The sequence below is a fragment of the Amblyomma maculatum genome, chromosome 1 (assembly GCF_055883805.1).
Source record: "Amblyomma maculatum isolate TAMU_Amacu chromosome 1, ASM5588380v1, whole genome shotgun sequence".
NCBI classification, from domain to species: Eukaryota; Metazoa; Arthropoda; class Arachnida; order Ixodida; family Ixodidae; genus Amblyomma; species Amblyomma maculatum.
Window position 1 is genome coordinate 18592683 of NC_139344.1, and position 6542 is coordinate 18599224.

Here is a 6542-nt window from a genome sequence, read left to right on the forward strand (position 1 = left end):
ATAGCGAACTTGTTTGGAGTGAGCCGCCCATCGGTGAATATTATCTTTCGCGAGTTCTGTGACATTGTTGTGGACGAACTGGAGCCAATAGTAGTGAAGATGCCCTCAAGAGATGGCATCGACGAACATGTGCGGCAATTTTCAGCCGTGACTGGTTTTCCGCAAGGCTTCGGTGCTCTCGATGGATGTCACATCAAAGTGTCACCCCCGAAAGAAAACGCACAAGATTATTTTAACTATAAGGGGTGGTACAGCATTATATTGCTCGCAGTGGTTGACCACATGTACAGGTTTATGTACACAAACGTAGGATCACCTGGCAGAAACCACGATTCCGAAGTGTACAAACGCACAGTGCTGCCTCATCTAGCAAGCACAGGTTTTTTCTCTGTGTCGCAAAATTTGATTGAGGGAGAGAGTATTGGTGCAGTTTTGCTATGTGACCAAGCCTTCCCCCTCGAGCCCCATCTCATGAAGCCATATCCCCATCGGCACACTGGGGATGAGGTTGTGAGCACATTCAACTACTCCCTCTCAAAAGCAAGGAGAGTGGTAGAAAACGCCTTCGGGAGATTGAAGGCGCGATTCAGGATCTTGAAAGGTCTTGAATGCGACATTGGTAATGCCAATCGCATTGTGCGAACATGCTGCACTATTCATAACATTTGTGAACAGATGAGAGATGAATGCGACTCCCACTGGGCTGAAGAAGGTGGGCATCGACTTCCTCAACCTGTCTGCTCCAGCAGTGCAACAAGTTTGTCTGCAGAAAGAGTGCGGCGTGCTTTGGCGAGGCACCTCCACTCCATGAATGTGTAAGTTTCACTGCTGCTTTTGTAATCTGTTAAGACCAAACAAAATTTCAGTAATGAGGGGTGATTGCAGGCCTTTTTGCCAACAGCCTTGGCTTTATGTGGCAGCATTGTAACAGCATGAGAGTCACATATATCTGCTGAAAAAGTGTGTACGTTTGGGTGCACAAAGAAGACATGTTCAAGCCTTTACATTTTATTTGTTGTTCCTTTCACAGTAACGCGATATAACTTTTACGAGCTCACGTTGAATATCATTGGCCTCCTTCTGGAGGCGATTTGCCCTTCTGGCAATTCTCAGCTCCTGCTGCGAGAACTGGGCTGCTCTTTCAGTTTCGGCCTCATAGGCATTCATCATCCTGTCCAGTGTTGCTGTGTTGCGCCGAACCCTCCGGTGACCGGGTCGCCTGGTTTCCGTTTCAGCCGGGCTCCCACTTTGTGATGCAGTAGACGATGGGCCAGCTGTATCGCCGAGCAGGTCGCCCAGGCCCAGCGCAGTTGAGTCTTCATCATTTGGTGCTGAGGCCAACACCTGTGCGCCGGCTGCCATCTCCGTGACCACCTCCAGCTAAAAGAAGAGAACGGTTTCATAATCAACCAAAGTGAACTTGCTTGTATGTGCTTTATATGGCCATTTATGTTAACTTGTTTCATGGCCTAAAAATGGCACTTGCAGAAACCTGTACCTTTTTCAATACATCATTCGCATCTAATACTTCTTTTGCACTCTGCTATATTTACTACATGGTGAACGATTAAATAATTTGCAGACAAATTTCTCTCTTCATGGTACTGCCATACATAATATGATATTAAACAGAAAGCCCACAAGACTGAACCGTGCAATATATCAGTCTGCTCTCTCTCTCTCTCTTTTTTTTTTTTTTTGCTGTTTCAAGTTTGTAGTGCACACATGATATTACATACATAATAAATAAGTACAAAAGGAGTTCCCATAGTGAAAAATACTCTACTGGAATCTCCTGAACTAGTTAGAAGGAGGTATGAAAGGCAGCAGCGGTAACATCAAATGTAGAAAGTAAAACTACAGTATGTTCTAACAAATATAACTCGAGAGGAAAGGGAGAAAAAAAAATGTATGCTTAAATTATAGAATACCCACACAGAAGTGACCGTAGACAGAACGACAAGTATCATAGCAAAACAATATAAGCAAGAACAGCAGCATAGTGTTAAGTAATACAAAAGAATACAAGTATGCATTATTCAAATATTTACTACAAACAAGTGAACATGTACAAAAACTAAGTTGTACTCTTACTTCAGTGAGCACTTTTGTGGTATTAAGGTTCATTTGATTCAAAATCACTTTACAATAATGACTTGAGTGAAAGCATTGCAACTCGCACACACCTGGTAACTTTCCTCCAGGAGGCTCCTGTCATTGCAAGGCAATGATCCTAAAAATCTATGCAGGCTATGAAAATATGGCCATTGGATGGCCGCAGAGCCAGTAGCACATCTGCTGTGCTTTCTGTAAATAAGAGAAGCGTCAACAACAGCTATTGCCTTGTAAATGCAGCAACACAATTTGTTCCCATTCAAGGCAAACAATGTAGTAATTGAGAAAAAAATTAAAATGAACAGTCACTCAATGATACAAAAAGCATTTCAGATATCAATGTGAACACAAAGTTTTACAACAGAACCAGGAATTTGTAACACTGGCAAATTCATCTGTTTCTCTAGTGTCACTCTACCTATGTTTGCCACATTTTGGATGTACTCTACTTTTTGAAAATCCATCTTAACAATTCCTCTGATTCTACCTGGCACTTCTCTTTGTTGTGGCTTTCCTTCCCCGCACCCCACATTTAAGAATAACTTGAAGATGTATTTGTTGAATTGCTGATTTTTTTACGCGTTTCACCTGAGTTATTACTTTTGCGTCTTGTCTGTATATTTATGTATTGTGCGAAATATGTTCTATCTAATAAAGTTTCACTTTCGCTACAGAAAAAAAGTACTCTGAAGATTATTTATGCAAGGCTAAAAAATCGCAGGCGCACAATCAAATGACAATGACTGCACGTGCTACAAAGTAAACAATGTCGCTGCGCTTTTCCTTGGGTCTGCAAGTCGTGAAAACAGTGCTTTAGGCAGTAAAACTTCTATTAAATAATTATCAACACCCAGCGACTTACCTGTAGAGTTGGTTTAAATTTTCCAACTTCTGTCGGACCTGTTTCGCCGTCACGTGCACCTCTGTACTGCCTAGCAATGCATTAAACGTGGCGGTCATTTCAGCATAAACTGGCGCGTTGTGCCTTTGGCCTCTAAGCTGCGGAAGATAATCCTCCCACAGATTAATTAGCACTCTGGTCATTTCTTCAGTCCAAACGAAGCGCCTCTGCGCCGCCGCGGCCGCTGTCGCACCGTTCGCTGCCGCTTCCATGTCAGCCTGCCACTGTGCGATTCCGCTATTGAATTCCCGCGGGATAGTCAACGCACGTGGGTAAACAAACCACTACCTTGGTCACGTGACCATGCGCCAAACCTACTAACAATGCAAAATAAGCTCTTGAATTGTTTATTTTTACATTTTATGCATTTGTTTAAGGCTTTTTGATGTATTTATGCTTTTATTTGCCTTGTTTTCTTGGCTCCAAATTTTTACTTGCCGTGGCTCACAAAGCCAAGACAATCCATGTTGCCAACTCGGCCGATGCAGCCCAGTCCGCTGACCGCCATCTTGTCAGTTGACCGATTCAACGGCGACCCCCTACCTCAGTTGAACTGAACTGCAGTTCAGATTTCAACTACAGTTGGTGCTGCCGTGTAACATCGCTAACTGCAGTTCAGTTCAACTGACCGCCAACTGAACAGGGGGTCATCAGAGCGCATGATAGCGTCCTAAACATGTTGCACGGTATTTTCCACAGTCCAGGCTGTAGCAATGGGTGCACATGTTGGCTGCAGCACCTTCATCAGCAAATTCCTTGGCTTTTGATATGTATATGCCACAACAGCAGTTCCTCCAATCTGCTGCAGATGGTGGCAAGTTATCTTCCAACGCCTCTAAGAAATGACGCCGAGTGGCGATCTGTTCAGTGCAGTTTATTTGAAGTACCCTCAGAGCCCGGTTTGGGCGTCACAGAGGAGAGTGGGTACATCATATATTCAATACAAGAAAACATAGGCAGCACAGGCACACAAACGCGAATTCGTTCAAAACGTATATACAGTGCAATAATTACTGATTAGTGAGTTAGTCTCAACCTGGCTGAAGCGGGCCTTTGAGCTTTCCACGACTCCAGACTGTCTTTGCGCTTAGCTTGGCGCTTAGCTGCAGCCTTCTCAAGAAGGGAGACCTCTTCACGGTCGCGCATGATTTCTTCGAGTGCTTCGATTATCATGAATCCCATTCTAGCACTGTCCTCGTAAACCTTGTGTATCGATGTGTCCTCGTGTACACTCAGCAGATCAAAAACCTCCTCGTTGTACAACTCGAGGAAGGAGACCTCGATAGTGGACTCGATGCCTTGTGCTTGGAGCTATTCGAAGACCTGATGCAGAGCGCGAGGAATAATTCCGGCCAGCGGGTCATTAGCCCAGCCCAGATGGCCATTCGATCTTTGACTCTGCGTGTGAAGGTGTAGCCAGCGCATATTTGGTCATACGCGAATAAAGTACAGTTGTAGCCCATCATGACCTTGGCTATGGTGGGCCCCATGACCGCCCGGTACACGTCGATCTGCTTTGCTTCCGGTCCAAACACCTTGTCAAAAGTGAATGACTTGCGGAGAGAACGCTCCGGAATGACGCGGTCATTTACAAGGATCTCTTTCTTGTCTGCGACCACCTCGACTGCACTTGTGTAGCCGCTCTTCTTCTCCAGTGGGTTCGGGGGCCGCCACCGTACAAAAACTTGAATGTCCTGGTTTCCCAGCTTCTGCGTATCCATGGCGCTCATCAGACGAAGCGGAAACGCAGGAACACCAACATGTACTGCCGCTGACGCATTCTTCTTCTTCTTCTTCCTTGGTAAATGGCACATATACCCACGAGGGGGGATTGGCTAGGCTTCTGTGTGGAGAGCCGAATTCACTGCATGTACTGGAATATTGTAACAAATCAATTATCAGCTAAAGAAAAAAAAAACTACGATTCAAGATCGTAGAATTGAATAAAAGGAAAAAAAAAGACAGCGAACTTTGTAAATTAGCACTAACGTTGGAATCTGACCTCTTCTCTCCTCAAGCACGTACCCACAGTAGCGGATTGGTCGGGGTTTATGCAGGCACAAGACATGTTGACTTGATCCAAACTTAGGCTGTATTATATATAAATTATGAATCAGGAATGAGTTCTGGCCAAAGATGTTTTGAAAAAAAAAAAAAAAATGTGACTGCCTGCCAGACTCGCAGCGCGCAGCTGTTTGAAGTTGTCGAGTAAAGAAAGACAAAAAGAAGCCGGGGATCGTCCGAGCACGCGACAGCGCCTTACATATTGTTGAGCGGTTGCCGACGAAGCCCGAGAGCTGTAACACTGTTTTATTTGAGCCCAGCGTAAGCCTAACAGCGCAGCTCGAGCCTTGCCGAAGTTCCTGGTTGGTTTGTGGGGTTTAACGTCCCAAAGTGATTCAGGCTATGAGAGACGCCGTAGTGCAGGGCTCCGGAAATTTAGACCACCTGGGGTTCTTTAACGTGCACTGACATCGCATAGTACACGGGCGCCTTGCTTTTCGCCTCCACCGAAAAGCGGTCGTCGAGGCCTGGATTCGATCCCGCGTCCTTGGGAACAGTAGTATAGCGCCGTAACCACTGCGCCACCCCGGCGGTGCGCCACCCCGGAGGGGTGCCGAAGCTCCTGCTAGCTTCCGCGAGCGCACAGCAGTGCCTCCCACGCTAATGAAAACTAGCCACTGTAAGTGGCTACGGCCTACATCTCCCCTGACACAGAAGCAGTCTCTTGGGCGGAATAACGCAACGTCCACACTTTGTGTGCTGGTGGGAGGCGTCAGCGTAAACTGTGTGTGAATCTATTGGAGAAACTGAAATCTCTGGAAGCGTTACGTCCGTGCGTCACCTTCATGTGTATCTTGATCTATAGATGCCTCATAGACGTCTTTATTTTCTCGCTTCTCTTCCACAGACTTGAGAAAAGGGACAAGACGGTTCCGATCTCGCCGCACAGTGCCGTCTCCAGTGTCAACCATAAACGATCTAGGCTCGCCAGAGGGTGCCACCATGGTTCCTTTTCGCTCTAAGTCAGTTACCCATACTTCAGCCCCTTCCAGAAGGTTGGGAAGATGCCTCACGTCATATCGTCTATCGTAGTTTCTTCGCTGCTGTTAGCGGTATTGGGTTTCAAAATTCCGGAGTTTAGTGACCTCATGCAAATGGGGAACAAGTATTCCGGGAATAAGTGGAAGCTTTGTCCGTAACCGCCTCTCCATCAATAGTTCAGAGGGGCTTTAGCCATGTTTCACTGGGGTCACCCTGTAGGATAAGAGGGTCAGGTACGGGTCTTGAGTCTTCTTCATTGAAGTTTTGATCATTTTCACAGCAGCCTCGGCGAGTCCGTTGCTCTGAGAGTATAGTGTGGGCTTGATGTGATGTGTCTGAATCCGTATTATTGAGCAAACTTGGTGAAGTCAGAGGACGAGAACTGCGGATCACTGTCGGAGACCAGCACCTCTGGAATGCCATTTCGGGCAAAAATTGATTTGCAGTGATTGATCACTGAACTCGATGATAGCTTCTCTAG